We start from the raw sequence: 17,809 nt of genomic DNA, 5'->3' as shown, positions 1-17,809 counted from the left end.
TGAGAGAGATGACTTCTTTTATGTCATTTTTTTCATCACAATATTTGTCTACCTTAGGTCTGATGAGACACTATCCACGATTATATATTAAATTCCGTGGAGGGTCCAACTGAAAATACAAATGCAGCTAATTATTTACCTTTAATAATCTTCTTGTAAACATAATACTTTATGTCACCCATCCACAGCGCTCCACATTCAATACTGATCAAGACATCACCAGGTGCCTTCCCTCTGCTTGCCCAGTATCTGCTACTGCTTTTTTTCAATGGGCTCCAGATGCTGTTTAATACCCTTTCTCCACTTTCTGCCATGAGTTTTCACATGTCTATGTGTCAATAGGAAAACCAAGCTATTTTACACTATATTTTACACTATATTTCCACTCTCATTAAAATTCTAAAATTGCCACAGTCTTCACAATGCACTCACTTAGCCCTGCAAACTGCGGTTTCTGAATAAGTGCCTAATGAATGAGAAGGAATCCTCAACCCATAAGATAGTGATTATAGGGACATAATACATTTGTCTCATTTGTTCATTAGGTGGCCTGCATTTTGATTGTATGACAAAAAAGTACTTTCCTCTAAACGTTAACATTTCATATCACAATTCTGCTTTATTGCAATAAAAGAAAGACAACCATTCATATAATTCCTTTCACGATCAAAGCCGCTTCCAGGAAATGAATATTTTCATCAGTAGTCACTGCTGCAATTTTAAAAGTCACAAGACGCAGCTCACAGACAAGCATCTACACAATGCAATGCAAAGTGTTGCCACAAATTAAGGCATTGTTCTCCTTTTTACTGTGTATAAGTGTGAGCGTACTCTTAGGAACTATGTTTACTGTAAGATTTGAAATGTTCCTGGACAAGCAGTAGCCAGTAGTTTGTGAAAAAGATCGAGAGTTTATTAAAAACAAAATTCAATACTTAAAAACATATTTAATACTTAACAAGATGACAAGTAACACAAAATTCTTAGCCTCTGGAGCCCCTCCGCCACTCCCCTCCATCCAAAAACCTGGTAACATCATCATCGATTTGACTCTGCTTGCCTGTCTTCCCATTTGTTTTTATTTCTTTCATGTGCTTAGCCTGATACCTCAATCCTTGGCTGTCAAACTTCATATATGTTCTTTCAATAAGCAATTTATTTATTTGGCAAAAGCGGTCAGAAATATCACAGCCATTGAAGTCCTCAGGCGACATCTTGTTCCCCGCAGGTCAGCACATCCTGGTCTGAAGAAGGGTCTCTACTTGAAATGTCACCCATTCCTTCTCTCCTGAGATGTAGCCTGTCCCACTGAGTTACTCCAGCATTTTGTGGCTATCTGGAGATTTGCCCATTGTATGCCATTATCTCTATTGCACCATTTCCTACCTCTTTCTTCCACCAATAATTTATATCTACTAAAATTAATAACCATACAGATTTGGTCTGGTTTTGTTCACAACCTTTCTAAACAAAAAACAAACAGATAACTGATTGCATCAACATTCACTGCATGGGATGAGCCACTTCAGCAAAGAGATAGCTCTATCACATCAGTTCTGTAACACCTCCTCTGATAATTACAAAATCAAAGAACTTTCTTGCAAATAACAAAACACCCTGCTCATGTTTGGTTTACACTTTAGCTGTAGAATTCTTTATGATTACAGTTTCATAAATAGAAGACCAAGTGGTTTGTTTGATACAATGCTACTTTGAAGTTTGACTTGATATTGACCTGTTGTTCTGACAGACATTGCAGTTTAGTTGGGTGTTACTGGCTTCAATTAAGGATGAACTATTTATACCTCCACCTCAGTCTAATTGTCCATGTTGCAACAACATTGGGAAAATCTGGCCCTCTCAGCCCCATAACACACCACAGCCTTGGTCCAAACATTGGCAAAAGACTAGCATTTACAAATTTAGGCGAAGGTGATTATGATTTCAAGGTAGCATTTCATTGAATATGGTATTTAGGAATGTCATAAAATTAATTTAATAAATCAAGGAGTATTAATCACGATTTTACAATAAATTATATTGTCCAAGGATTATATGTATTATTTTATTCATGTATATGTTTTGGGTCTTGTTGGCAAGACCAATACTTAATCCCTATCAGCAATGGTTCCTGCAAAAGTGATGCTGAACAAACTTAAAGCACATGGTATTGGAGGTTCAGTATTGATGTGGATAGAGAACTGGCTGGCAGACAGGAAGCAAAGAGTAGGAGTAAACGGGTCCTTTTCACAATGGCAGGCAGTGACTAGTGGGGTACCGCAAGGCTCAGTGCTGGGACCCCAGCTATTTACAATATATATTAATGATTTGGACGAGGGAATTGAATGCAACATCTCCAAGTTTGCGGATGACACGAAGCTGGGAGGCAGTGTTAGCTGTGAGGAGGATGCTAGGAGGCTGCAAGGTGACTTGGATAGGCTGGGTGAGTGGGCAAATGCATGGCAGATGCAGTATAATGTGGATAAATGTGAGGTTATCCACTTTGGTGGCAAAAACAGGAAAGTAGACTATTATCTGAATGGTGGCCGATTAGGAAAGGGGGAGATGCAACGAGACCTGGGTGTCATGGTACACCAGTCATTGAAAGCAGGCATGCAGGTGCAGCAGGCAGTGAACTCACTAGGCTTGTACTCACTAGAATTTAGAAGATTGAGGGGGGGATCTTATAGAAACGTACAAAATTCTTAAGGGGTTGGACAAGCTAGATGCAGGAAGATTGTTCCCGATGTTGGGGAAGTCCAGAACAAGGGGTCACAGTTTAAGGATAAGGGGGAAATCTTTTAGGACCGAGACGAGGAAAACATTTTTCACACAGAGAGTGGTGAATCTCTGGAATTCTCTGCCACTGAAGGTAGTTGAGGCCAGTTCATTGGCTATATTTAAGAGGGAGTTAGATGTGGCCCTTGTGGCTAAAGGGATCAGGGGGTATGGAGAGAAGGCAGGTACAGGATACCGAGTTGGATGATCAGCCATGATCATATTGAATGGCGGTGCAGGCTCGAAGGGCCGAATGGCCTACTCCTGCACCTATTTTCTATGTTTCTATTAACAACCTGCTTGGACTGCTGCTGTCCATGTGATGAACGCACGCACAGTTCCATTGGGAAGTGAGAATGAAGGAAGTTGAATCATGTGTATGCCAGACCGCACTGTCTACTTATCTGGGTTTGAGACAATCCTCCTCTTCTTTAACCTGTTGTACTCTTGGCTACTATCAGTGTCAACTAAATATCAGAATTATTCATCATTGGTGATACAAACAATCCACTTGAAGAACACAATGGGTTGAGCAGAATCTGTGGAGGAAACAGTATTGTTACTGTTTGGGGTTGAAACCCTGCATCATGACTGAGAGTGAGACAGGAACAGGAGGGGACTGGTCCACCGAGATTGAACAACGGGCGGATGGAACCAGCTAGGGAGAGGTGGGGTTGGGAGATGGAGGCTGGCGCCTGGCCTTTTATTGTTTGATTTTATTTTGTCTGCCACCATCTCCCAACTGGAAATCGATCACTTCAATTTCACCTAATTTATCAGACATAATCTGGCCTATATTCCCTTTGCTTTACTCAGAATGGAAAAAAACTATGGCAGTGATTTCATCAATGGAGACAGGTTTGGATTATTCAGTCTCTTGAGTTAGGCTATCATGCAATGAAAGTGTGGCTAAATTCCATTCACATGCATATTCCAAACACTACTTGATACCATTGATAAGCAAATATATTTAATATCAGATTTAGTTTCAATTGTTAATTTCAATTAATATTGATCTGACGAATTATGTAACGTTATCTAATATAAACAATACATCTAGTTCCACGGATACTTCACAAACCTTTTCCCTAAATGATTCATCCAACGTTATCAAATCAGGACAAAGTACCTCATATGTCATATAAGGCATCATCTATCCTCACAGAAAATGGACAAATTACAATATCTAAATTCTAAGGAGCTACCTAATAAGAAATAAGTTTAATTTTATCAAAAAAGTCAAGTTTTATCACTTGAATTTAGAAACTTTAAAACATCAAGACCAAATAAATGTCAATATTTGGAATTCAATTAAAATTCAAACATCCATTAATTCACAGACTCAAAGGACAAACTTTGTGGTTCATACAAATAAAACCAGAAAGTGCTTTAAATATTCACCTATTAAGAAGCAGCTTTGGAGAGAATATATCAGGTCACCTTTACTGATAATGTGAAACTATATTTTTAATTCAGATTGAAGTCATCAGGTGTATTTGTGGGATTATCTCATGTTACCATTTTATTAAACCATACTTCTGGATTATTGGCCAAGCAATGTAACCACTATGCTACCATGTCCAATCAACAGATATTGCAGCCCAGAAATTGATTTTCTCATGCTTTCGTTCACAAAGTTTACCAGCCATGGCAAATTCAATCACCCTCATAGGAAATTTTAGGCATCTCCCATATCTCACACTGAAGCCATGTGAAGGAAGGAACTGCATATGCGATACGATAGAACTTTATTTATCCCAGGAGGGAAATTGCTATTTAAACCAAAGATAGACACAAAATGCTGGAGTAGCTCAGCAGGACATGCAGCAGCTCTGGAGAGAAGGAATAGGGTAACATTTCAGGTCGAGACCCTTCTTCAGTATGGAGGGCCTGTTGCTCCATATCATTTTCATTGGCTTCCTGAGAAACATGTTCCTCCACCTCTATGTTTTCAACTGGTTCAATGTTTTGACTCATATGTATCACACAATGTTTGTGGAGGCTCTCTAGGGGTTATGCCAAAGAATGTCTCCTGATTATCTAGGTAGCGGAAACGTTACCTCTGGAGGCCTGATGTTTATGTTATAAAGTCTTGAATGGAAGCAAAGCAGTTGGATATGCTGTCGGAGGTGCTATCTTTGAAATTATATATTAAATCAAGACCACACTCATATGTGGACAAGGCCATCTTTAAAGATTTGTGAAGTTCACCCCAATGTCCTAACCAATTTTAATTCATCAACCAACTACTAAATAAATTATCTGGTCATCTATCGCTTTACTATTTGTTGTAACTTGCTGTGTACAAATCTGTTGTCTTTATTTCCTTTATCACTGCAAAAACGTCATTGATTGTAAAGTGATGCAATGCCCTGAGGCAGTGAAAGGCACAATAGAAATAGGTCTTTTTTTTCCTTTTCTCTGTACAGGCTCTGCTCAGGTTCTGACTGGAGATTATGTACTTGGTGGATGATGTTTTGCACTAAGGGAAGTCTGAGTTCTTTCTCACCTGTGACTTTGTAACAATCAATGGGAAAATATAAAACCACTGGTATTTGTCATTGTACAAGTCTCGGCCTGATAAGACAATGGATGGAATAACCATAAACTTTAGTTCAAGTATATCTGTAACCTTGCAGTGCCTATTTACTAACATCTGACATACCATCTCTTGGTGAAATGTAATTCTTTGTTCTGCCACGTTCTTTCCCCTCTTCTCTGGAGCTTGCCAGGTCCTCCTGGTTTGCAGTCAGCGTGCCTAATTATACCAGTCCCATTCACCTATTACCTCTACACTTGCTAACCTATTATGGCTCCCACACCACCAATGCATTCTAACCCATTTTGCTAACCTATTTTGGCCTGGCTACGCTCCCATTTCGCTATTACCATCAGGAAGCAGGTATGGGAGTCTAAAAACTGAGACCACTGGATTCAAGAACAGCTTCTTCCCAGCAATCATCAGGCTCTTGTACACTGCACAACACTAATCACAAATTCAACAACTATGAACTTCTATAGACTGTGTTTTTGGTTGCACTACAGACTTAGGATTTGAACTATTATCAATACTTGGTATTACTGTTATTAATTTATTGGATTATTGATGTTTATATATAATTATATTTTGAGATATCATACAGATTATTACAGTATAAAACCAAAATACTGACGATGTTGGTAATCCAAAATAAATACATAAAACATTGGAAATCTTCAGTAAGTTAGACGTCTGCGGTAGAAACATTTGAAATGAAAAGTTATTAACCGGAAACATTGACGCTATTGCTTTCACTACAGATGAGTTGTTCCTGTAGTTGGAAGAAAGAAAAAGAAATTTAGTCTTGATTTGCTAGAAAAGTGATGTCATCTGAATCTTTATTTTTTTCAACCCCTTCCTAATCTACCTGGGAATTCTGCCCATTTTGTTTTTTTCTTGTCCAGCAGGTCTCTTGCCTACTGAGAGTTGATTAGAGAGACCAGTTCTTGAAGGGAATTCATTACCTTTTCTAAAATTCATTTCACACATTGAAAAGATCAATTTTATTGCTATCCATAATGATACTCTCTGATTTAACCACAATGCTGTGGGACTGGTATTAGTTACGCCTGTTGGTGCAAGCCCATCTGTCCAGATAATGAGCTTGTCTCTGTCACTTAGGACAAGGACCAAGGTTATAGTCGCAGGTAGATATTAGTTTCACTCTGTTGCATTGCCGTGAGTGAAACATAACTCAAGGAAATTCAAATTCCTGATACCTGTTGTTAGACACAAAGCAGGAGAACAGTGAAATAATGCACGATAAAAGCTGTAAATCATGACCTTTGCTTCCTCCTGAACAAAATGAGCTCTTTAGACAATAGGTGCAGGAATAGGCCATTCGGCCCTTCGAGCCAGCACCGCCATTCAATGTGATCATGGCTGATCATCCCCAATCAGTATCCCGTTCCTGCCTTCTCCCCATATCCCCTGACTCTGCTATTTTTAAGAGTCCTATCTAGCTCTCTCTTGAAAGCATCCAGAGAACCTGCCTCCACCGCCCTCTGAGGCAGAGAATTCCACAGACTCACAACTCTCTGTGAGAAAAAGTATTTTGTTGTCTCCGTTCTAAATGGCTTACCCCTTATTCTTAAACTATGGCCCCTGGTTCTGGACTCCCCCAACATCGGGAACATGTTTCCTGCCTCCAGCGTGTCCAAACCTTTAACAATCTTATATGTTTCAATGAGATCCACTCTCATCCTTCTAAACTCAGAGTGTACAAGCCCAGCTGCTCCATTCTCTCAGCATATGAAAGTCCCGCCATCCCGGGAATTAACCTTGTAAACCTACGCTGCACTCCCTCAATAGCAAGAATATCCTTCCTCAAATTAGGGGACCAAAACTGCACACAATACTCCAGGTGTGGTCTCACTAGGGTTCTATAACTGCAGAAGGACCTCTTTGCTCCTATATTCGATTCCTCTTGTTATAAAGGCCAACATGCCATTCGCTTTCTTCACTGCCTGCTGTACCTGCATGCTTACTTTCATAGACTGATGAACAAGGACCCCCAGATCGCGTTGTACTTCCCCCTTTCCCAACGACGCCATTTAGATAGAAATCTTTAATCACGATTGTCAATTAAATTGCACAAGTCCGGCTGGAAGGAATATAATGGCTTGATAATGGACAACTTAAAATATAAGACACATTCTGGTAGTTATCAGTTAAGATTAAGAGATTTCAGAAAACCTTGCTCTGGAAGCTTTACATCATGTGTCCTAATATCTCCTTCAATGGTGGCAGTAAATATTGAATGTGGTCCTGTGAGGCTCATTGCAATGTTTATTATGCTAAAGGCCCTATTTAAATAAAACTTTATTGTTCAAAAATTGATCTCTGGTCAGTGGTGTTTGGCACAATATTTATCATCAGTGTAATCCCTTCTGGTTCTGAAATTCGCTGGATGGAAACTGATGGGGCAAATTATGGAGAAACTATTCTCAGTCCGTCAAGTTAAATGTACGACATGCAAACCTTAGACATTACTGACTGGGGATGAAATTGTCGTCAACTGCTTATCTCTGAAATTGTTCATTACTGTCAGGCCGCGCGATGCAGGGACCATAGAGCCTCATGGCACAAGCATGGCAACCTTGCTCGCCCGCCGTGAAATCAGGAAACCCACCTGAAGAGGGAATCCGTTGAGTCTGGCTCCTGTTTGCCCCTGAGGACCGAACCTGAGAGGAAGCTGGAGCGAGTCGATGAAGGTGGATGCAAGAACAAAGGGCCGGTAAGAGGAACCGGGATCTTCCCTTCTGCGTGCTCAAGGTCATCTGCGGGAAGTGCCCCCGGGGTACAAAGGCTGAATGGTGGCTGGGCGAGGAGAGGGACAACAGTTCGCTGGGCGATCTGGATAGATAGATAGATAGATAGATATAATTTATTGCCACACAACCAGGGTTGGTGGAAATTTGGGTTGTCAGCAGCAGTACAATAATAAAGAACACACAATAAAACTGTAACACAAACATCCACCACAGCATTCATCACTGTGGTGGAAATCACAAAAATTGGCTGGCGGTCGAGATTTAAAGTCCCCGCCGCAGCCAGAAGCACCGTAGACTGCAGGGCCGGCGGTCGAAGCTCCCCTCCAGGGGTGATGGTAAGTCCATGCCGCACCCGCGGTAGAAGTTGGCCGCGGGCCGGCAGTGATGGCTTCTTCTTCCCCCGGGTCCCTCACGAGGGATGCCGGGCTGTAGACGCCGCACCAGCTGGAGCTCTGCAGACCGCGACTTCAGGCTGCCGGCTGCCCCAGGCCAGCGAAACGGAGCGCTCCCCTCCAGCGAGCCCCAGCGAGGGTCACCCGCTCCACGCCGAGAGTCCATGCTGCGCCCGCCGCTGAAGCCCCGGGCGTGTCTCCGGGAAAGACCGCGTCGATCCTTGATGTTAGACCACGGGGGAGGCGACCTGGAAAAAGTTGCCTCTCCGTGGAGGAGGCGACCAAAGCGGTTTCCCCCTTACCCCCCCACACCACCCCCCACACAAAGCACACGAAGAAACACAAAATACACACTTTAAAACATACTAAAAAATTAAAAAAAAGCTGGAAAAACTGACGCGCTGCTGACATGGCTGCACACAGAGGAGCGCCCCCTACGGTGGATGGAGGCGACGGGTGTAATGCGCCTTTATGGCCAGCTGCAGCTTGGATTTTGAAAATGGCGGCAAACCTGGCAACTTGTATATGGTCTCAGTGAGCTATTTCTATACAGTTTGTGTTCATGCACAGTAATAATCTACTGATCTGTATGCAAACAAAATCATCTCATTGTACCTCAGTAAATGTGATAATAAAGAAACATTGAACCATTGTTATAATGTCACATTTAAGTCAATTTTAAATATTTGTTGCTGTATTCAGTTTTTGAAGAACTGAAGATTACTGTATTATATTTTCTTTAATCTGTGTTGAGTATTTTTACTCTGACGAGTTTTTTTAGTTGCTCAGTTGGGGAGGCATATTTTCCTTGTTTTATGCAGCCTCCATCCTGACAATGCTTGAGAACTAATGCAGATGATATCTTCTTGACTGAAACTACCCTGCAGCCATATGCTCCTTTTACATAACACAGCACTATGTGACACAATTGAATTGTATTCAGTAACTATTTCAGCTAATCATTGATATGACAGATACTAGGTGGATTTAACCTCTGAGTCACTAAGTCCAGAATTCAAGTCCTACTCGAGAGGCGGAAGTACTTAACCTAAAATGGCATTACAATACAAACCTACTCGTAGAGTTCTCGAATTTCAGGTGACGTACTGGGCTGAGGCCCTCTTCACTATGTCAGTTAAATATAAATTTTGTCATTTAAATATAAATTACATTTCTTTTGCATTTACAGTGGTTGATGTTTTGTTTTTTTCTCTATCCCATCTTTATCTCAGGTATAACATTGATATAAATAGCAAACTGAGGGGAAAAAAAGCATTACTGTAGTTACCCACCCATTTTCAATCAGTAAGTCCCTTGTAAAAATAATACCCACTGATTATCAATAATACCCACTGATAGACAATAGGTGCAGGAGTAGGCCATTCGGCCCTTTGAGCCAGGACCGCCATTCAATGTGATCATGGCTGATCATCCTCAATCAGTACCCCGTTCCTGCCTTCTCCCAATATCCCCTGTCTCTGTTATCTTTAAGAGCCCTATGTAGCTATCTAGCTCTCTCTTGAAAGTATCCAGAGAACCGGCCTCTGTTCCACAGACTCACAATTCTCTGTGAGAAAAGGTGTTTCCTCGTCTCCATTCTAAATGGCTTGCCCCTTATTCTTAAACTTTGGCCCCGGTTCTGGACTCCCCCAACATCGGAAACATTTTCCTGCCTCTAGCGTGTCCAAACCCTTGATAATCTTATATGTTTCAATAAGATATCCTTTCATCCTTCTAAACTCCAGAGTATACAAGCCCAGCCGCTCCATTCTCTCAGCATATGACAGTCCCGCCATCCTGGGAATTAACCATGTTGCACTCCCTCAATAGCAAGAATGTCCTTCCTCAAATTAGGGGACCAAAACTGCACACAATACTCCAGGTGTGGTCTCACTAGGGCCCTGTACAATTGCAGAATGACCTCTTTGCTCCTATACTCGACTCCTCTTGTTATAAAGGCCACATGCCATTCACTTTCTTCACAGCCTGCTGTACCTGCATGCTTACTTTCATTGACTGATGAACAAGGACCCCCAGATCCCGTTGTACTTCCCCTTTTCCCAACTTGACAACCACTTAGATAGTAATCTGCCTTCCTGCTTTTGATACCAAAGTGGATAACCTCACATTTATCCACATTAAACTGCATCTGCCATGCATCTGCCCACTCACCCAACCTGTCCAAGTCACCCTGCATTCTCATAGCATCCTCCTCACAGTTCACACTGCCACCCAGCTTTGTGTCATCTGTAAATTTGCTAGTGTTACTTTGAATCCATTCATCTAAATCATTGATGTAGATTGTAAATAGCTGCGGTCCCAGCACCGAGTCTTGCGGCATCCCACTAGTCACTGCCTGCCATTCTGAAAGGGACCCATTAATCCCTACTCTGTTTCCTGTCTGCCAACCAATTTTCTATCCATGTCAGCAGCCTATCGCCAATACCGTATGCCCTAATTTTCCCACTAATCTCCTATGTGGGACCTTATCAAATGCTTTCTGAAAGTCCAGGTACACTACATCCACTGGCTCTCCCATGTCCATTTTCCTAGTTACATCCTCAAAGAATTCCAGAAGATTAGTCAACCATGATTCCTCCTTCGTAAATCCATGCCGATCCTGTTACTGCTATCCAAATGTGCCGCTATTTCATCTTTTATAATTGACTCCAGCATTTTCCCCACCACCGATGTCAGGCTAACTGGTCTATAATTCCCTGTTTTTTCTCCCGCCTTTCTTAAAAAGTGGGATAATATTAGCTACCCTCCAATCCACAGGAACTGATCCTGAATCTATAGAACATTGGAAAATTATCACCAATGCATCCACGATTTCTAGAGCCACTTCCTTAGGTACACTGGGATGCAGACCATCAGGCCCTGGGGATTTATCAGCCTTCAGTCCCATCAGTCTATCCAACACCATTTCCTGCCTAATGTGGATTTTCTTCAGTTCCTCCGTCATCCCAGATCCTCTGGCCACTACTATATCAGGAAGATTGTTTGTGTCCTCCTTAGTGAAGACGGATCCAAAGTACCTGTCAACTCATCTGCTATTTCCTTGTTCCCCATAATAAATTCACCTGTTTCAGTCTTCAAGGGTCCAACTTTGGTCTTTACTAATTTTTTCCTCTTCACATACCTAAAGAAGCTTTTACTATCCTCCTTTATATTCTTGGCTAGCTTACCTTCGTACCTCATCTTTTCTCCCCGTATTGCCTTTTAAGTTATCTTCGGCTGCTCTTTAAACATTACCCAATCCTCTTGCTTCCCGCACATCTTTGCTACGTTCTACTTCTTCTCTTTTATTTTTATACTGTCCCTGACGTCCCTTGTCAGCCACGGTCGCCCCTTACTCCCCTTGGAATCTTTCTTCCTCTTTGGAATGAACTGATCCTGCACCTTCTGTATTATTCCCAGAAATACCTGCCATTGTTGTTCCACTGTCATCCCTGCTAGGGTATCTTTCCAGTCAACTTTGGCCAGCTCCTCACTCATGGCTCCATAGTCCCCTTTATTCAACTGTAACACTGACACCTTCGATCTACCCTTCTCTCTCTCCAATTGTGGATTAAACTTGACCATATTATGGTCACTGCCTCTTAATGGCTCCTTAACCTCAAGTTCCTTTATCAAATCCGGTTCATTACACAACACTAAATCCAGAATTGCCTTCTCCCTGGTAGGCTCCAATACAAGCTGCTCAAATAATCCATCACGGAGGCACTCCACAAACTCCCTTTCTTGGGGTCCAGTACCAACCTGTTTTTCCCAGTCTACCTGCATGCTGAAATCTCCCTTAACAACCGTAGCATTACCTTTACTACATGCCAATTTTAACTCCTGATTCAACTTGCACCCTATATCCAGGTTACTGTTTGGGGGCCTGTAGATGTCCCATTAGGGTCTTTTTACCCTTACAATTCCTTAGTTCTATCCATACTGACTCCACATCGCCTGTTTCAATATCACCCCTTGCAAGGGACTGAATTTCATTCCTCACCAACAGAGCTACCCCACCCCCTATGCCCACCTGTCTGTCTTTTCGATAGAAGGTATACCCTTGAATATTCAATTCCCAGCCTTGGTCCTCTTGCAGCCATGTCTCTGTAATTCCCACAACATCATACTTGCCAATTTCTAACAGCCTCAAGCTCGTCCACTTTATTTTTAATATTTTGCGCATTAATATACAACACTTTGACCTCAGTATTCACCTCCCCCCTCGCACCGCTCGCAATTGGCTCTGACCTTACTCTCTTATCCCTTCTCGAACTTTCCTTCCCATTAATTCGAGAATCTTTTGTAATTTTTCCTGTACTCACTTCCCCTTCAACTCCATCTTTATACTCCCAATTTTGTAATCCCTCCCCCCTACTATTTAGTTTAAACCCACACGTGTAGCCCCAGCAAACATGTCTGCCAGAACGTCGGTCCCCCTCCAGTTAAGGTGTAACCCGTCCCTTTTGTACAGGTCACCCCTACACCAGAAGAGATCCCAGTGGTCTATAAATCTAAATCCTTGCTCCCTGCACCAGCCCCTCAGCCACACATTCAGATCCCCTATCTCTCTGTTCCTGTCCTCACTAGCACGAGGTACTGGAAGCAATCCAGAGATAACCACCCTAGAAGTGATTATGGATGGCTACAAGTGGTGGTTGATCTTTTTCAATGATGCTGTAAAAACATAAACTGTTAAGAAATTCTAAGTCTTTACAGAGACTTATATTAGTCATCCTTTACCAGCACATTGTGTTTGGCATGTAGGGCCTTGGAGAGTTGTACCTTCTTTCCTGAAATGTTGCAGGTATGTGAGGAATAACCTCTATTGATCCTGAGAATTTTGTTGTATGTTATCATAGTCCTGTAAATGAACCTAGGACCTAGTACAATAGTTTCACAGGATAGCCTAGAGCCATGAAGAAATTCAATTAAGACCTGCAAATTGGCAATATCAACATTTGGAAAGTTAACAGCATGCTTCACAACAAGGTTCAAATACAAATAAAACATTTCCTTTATTTACTATGTCAGCACTCAATACAATTTCTATGGAGAATGCCTTTTGCACATGATAGCTAATCAATTTGCTTAAAGAGATACGTTTTAAGTAGCATCGGAAAATAAATTAAAATAAATTTAGAGAGGTGTCATTTTAACTGCAGAATCAAAATCAATGTCACTTTACTCTGGCCATTTCAAAGGTAAATTACAGGCTATTTAGGAAAATTTCTGCATACTCTGTCATACGTCCAATGCTATTAATATACCTTTTTGTGGAATTTGCATCCTGTTCCTCCTGAAGGGATATACATATTCTGACATACTTACAGTGCCCTTCACAATGTTTGGGCCAAAGACCCATCATTTATTTATTTGCCTCTGTACTCCACAATTTGAGTTTTGTAATAGAATAACTAATCACATGTGGTTAAAGTGCACATTGTCAGATTTTATTAAAGACCATTTTTATACATTTTGGTTTCAACATGTAGAAATTACAGCTGTGTTTATACATAGTCCCCCCCATTTCAGGGCACCATAATGTTTGGGACACAGGCGTTTGAAATTGCTCAGGTGTGTTTAAATGCCTCCTTAATGCAGGTATAAGAGAACTCTAGTCTTTCCTCCAGTCTTTCCATCACCTTTGGAAACTTTTATTGCTATTTATCAACATGAGGACCAAAGTTGTGCCAATGGAAGTCAAAGAAGCCATTATGAGACTGAGAAACAAGAATAAAACGGTTAGAGACATCAACCTTAGGCTTACCAAAATCAACTGTTTGGAACATCATTAAGAAGAGTAGTAAGGGTGGTAGTGGGATAAGTTTGCCTAAAAAGAAAAAAAGTGACACAAATCAAAAACTAGAGATGATGGAAATCAGAAATAAAAATGTTCCGCAAGAGGTGTAATTGACAGAAGGTAGTAGTTTCTCTGTTCGTACAATTTATTTTTACAACTTCACGCGGGTATCACGAGTCAAGAGTGTTTTATTGTCACATGTCCAAGATAGAATAATGAAATTCTTACTTGAAGGTGAACATTTTTTTGCTCCACCATGCAAGGGCAATGGGGGTGAAAGTAGATTCAACAGTAACTTTGAAAGGTGTTGGATACAGGAAGGGGAGAATCGGACTTCTTTACAAATTCCAGAAGAGGCACGTTGAACGGTGCATGGGGCAGCCATCTTCAGTGCTACAGTGTGATATTTGTGAGTTGAGAGGGAGATGTCACAGATAGACACAAAATGCTGGAGTAACTCAGCGGGACAGGCAGCACCTCTGGATAGAAGGAATGGGTGATGTTTCGGGTCGAGCCCCTTCTTCAAACTGAGAGTCAGGGGATAGGGAGACACAGCCCTGTCCACCCGCAGACTCCATCATTGGCATATCCTTATTTATAAGACTATCCTCGGTGTTCTTCCTTCATACCTGCAGAAGAATGTAATTCGAAAAAGCACAGGAACTTATCAGCTCCGCTCTGAGGACTTGTTCTTACTAACTGTACCTAAAGTCCGTACTGAACTGGGGAAAAGGGCATTTAGTTATGCTGCTTCCTTCGCATGGAACCAGCTGCAGAATAAACTGAAACTTAAGGAGCTGGTTTCTATAAACAGATTTAAATCCCCTCTTAATGATGTTGAAGCGGGCTCTTCTGTCTGTACATGCTTTGTTTGATGATGTTCTGACTGTGACTCTATTTATATGTTCTCTGTTGTTTTTAAATTATTGTCTGTAACTGTGGAACTGTGCTGCTGCCTATCTTGGCCAGGACTCTCTTGTAAAAGAGATTTTTTATCTCAATGAGACTTCTCCTGGTTAAATAAAGGTTAAATAAAATAAATAAAATAAAAAAGATATGGAAGTGCAATGTGTGATAACGAGACATCAAAGGGAAATTTAGAATAGATCATAGTTAGCTTGGGGAAGGTGACAACGTCTGAAAAGGGTGTCGACCCGAAACGTTACACATTTCTTCTCTCCAGAGATACTGCCTGTCCCGCTGAGTTACTCCAGCTCTCTGTGTTTATCTTCAGTTTAAACCAGCTTCTGAAGTTCCTTTTTACACATACAGAGATAAAATGTAACGGGTGGGGGGGGGGGGGGGGGACTGGTCGGTGAACTAGGAAGGGATGGAGGGAGAGTGAGGGACTGCAGGGGTTACCTGAAGTAACGCGGCCGCAAGCCTGGCCTCACTCACTCTGCCGCCTCCTCCAGTGGCCAGAGACCTCACTCTGGCCCGGCCTTTATTCTGCTGCTTCCAGTGGCCAGAGACCTCTCTCTGCCTCTGCAGTGGCCCGGCCTGACCTGGCCCGCACTCTGCTGCCGAAGACGGCCACGGTGACCTGATGCACGGTCACGTGACTCCACACCGCCCTTTTAAAATAACTGCCTGCAGCCCTGCAAGCGGCCGCGTTGCCTGGGAGACGGCGGCGTGTCCTTGCGGCGTGCCGCGCATGCGTCACCAATCCACCGCGCATGCGTCACCAATCCGCCGCCGCCGCTACCGCTGCCGCCTCCCCGTGGCGCGTGCGCAGAGAGCCACCGGCCGGTGGACATTTGTCATTCAGTTCGGTCTTGACCAAATCTAGTATCTTTGGTCTTGACTCAGGGACTCAGGTTGTAATACCCACATCACGGAAATTCCGTGAGATATCTATAAAACGTACTGTGAGTAAGCATTTGCTTCCGTCCTAATTAGAGTTTTAATAGTCCCGAGTTTTTCCATTCAAAACATTCAGCTTCCCTATCCATTTACAAAATAATGTATTCAAGAAGGAACTGCAGATGCTGGAAAATCGAAGGTACACAAAAAAGTTGGAGAAACTCAGCGGGTGCAGCAGCATCTATGGAGCGAAGGAAATAGGCAACGTTTCGGGCCGAAACGTTGCCTATTTCCTTCGCTCCATAGATGCTGCTGCACCCGCTGAGTTTCTCCAGCTTTTTTGTGTACCTACAAAATAATGTAGGTGGCTATTTATAATCTCCCTGATATATTCCATCAGATTTTCCCTACAAAATGCAAAATATTCTTAATGCCAACACCCCATCCACACGTGGTGATTATGAAAACATCTTAGTATGTTAAAATCCACTCTTAGGGGGAAAATTCAGCATTAAAATTATATCACCAAAATGCATAAAATAGGAAAGATTATATATCAAATATTGCAAGTTGTAAATATCATGTATGACTTAATTAAAACTCTTAAAGTTTGAAAAAGTTTTCATGCAGATTTTGATTTGCACACCTATTGATTTTTCATTTATTTGTTGCGTTTATGAGCTTGTGCAAAAATTGGCTGTTTTCAAAAAAGCCCTTTTGCCCATATCATATTCTTTGCCATGGTTCTCAGCAGAATGTGGAAAATAAAATGGTATAGAGTTTCCATCTAGCACAGGAGCTAGTCCTTTGGGCCACAGTGTTTGTGCTGACCATGATGCCAATTTAAATTCCACATCTGCCTGCATGTCGTCCATATCCCTCTATTACCCTATCTGTTCATATATGTGCCTCTTAAATGCTGCGATTGTATCTGCCTCCAACACTTCTCCTTGCAGTGTATTCCAGGTTCCGACCACTGTAAAAGCAAAATTTGCTATGTAAATCTCCTTTCAACATTCCCCTTCTCATCTTAAAACTATGCCCTCTAGAATTTAACATTTTCACCGTGGGGGAAATTGGGCTCTGACTAGCTGGCTTTGCTTCCATAACACTTGTATACTTCTGTCAGGTTGCCCCTTGGCCTCAAGAGAAAACATTCCACGTTTGTCTAACCTCACTTTATAACTAATAGTCTCTTATCCAGGCAACATCCTGGTGAACCTCCTTCCTGTAATGCAGCAACAAGAGCTACACACAGTTCTCAGCATGTGACCCAACCTTCGGGGAACTATGTGTTTGCACCCCCAAATCCCACTCCACATCAATGCTGTTAGAGATCATGCAATTTACTGTATACTTTCCTCTTACATTTGACCTCTTGGGATGCAACACCTCACAATTGTGTGGATTAAGCTCCCTCTTCCATTTCTCTGTCTAAATTTCCAAATGATCTATGATGAATCTTTGACAACCTCCCTCACTATCCACAGCTCCGCTATTTTTAGTGTTGCCTTCAAACATACTAGTCAGCCCACCTACATTATTTTTTATCCAGATTACTTCTATGCACCACTAACAACAGGCACCGCAGTACTGATTCTTGAGAAATACTACTGGTCTAGTCAGCATGTGCCCTCCACCATCACCCTGTGTCTTATACAGCTTGGCCAATTTTGAATCCAATCTACCCAGTCTCCATGCATCCCCCATGTTTGAATTT

The 17,809-nt window shown here is 42.0% G+C and overlaps 1 long non-coding RNA gene across 2 annotated transcripts; it reads right to left on the bottom strand.

Moving 5' to 3' along the window:
* Positions 1-1,013: 1,013 nt before the first annotated feature.
* LOC116971211 lies at positions 1,014-15,904 on the bottom strand. 2 transcript variants are annotated; one of them, XR_004411436.1, is made up of 4 exons: positions 15,649-15,904; positions 14,243-14,316; positions 3,075-3,317; positions 1,014-2,154 (listed from the first exon to the last, which is right to left on the bottom strand). It is a non-coding gene; the product is annotated as an uncharacterized LOC116971211 (long non-coding RNA). The 2 variants fall into 2 exon arrangements; XR_004411437.1 differs by having other exon boundaries at positions 14,254-14,316.
* Between the last annotated feature and the right edge of the window lie 1,905 nt (positions 15,905-17,809).

Source organism: Amblyraja radiata, chromosome 3 (genome assembly GCF_010909765.2).
Source record: "Amblyraja radiata isolate CabotCenter1 chromosome 3, sAmbRad1.1.pri, whole genome shotgun sequence".
Taxonomy (NCBI): Eukaryota; Metazoa; Chordata; class Chondrichthyes; order Rajiformes; family Rajidae; genus Amblyraja; species Amblyraja radiata.
Note: the sequence above shows the minus strand (reverse complement) of the source record. Positions and strands in the feature narration are given on the sequence as shown.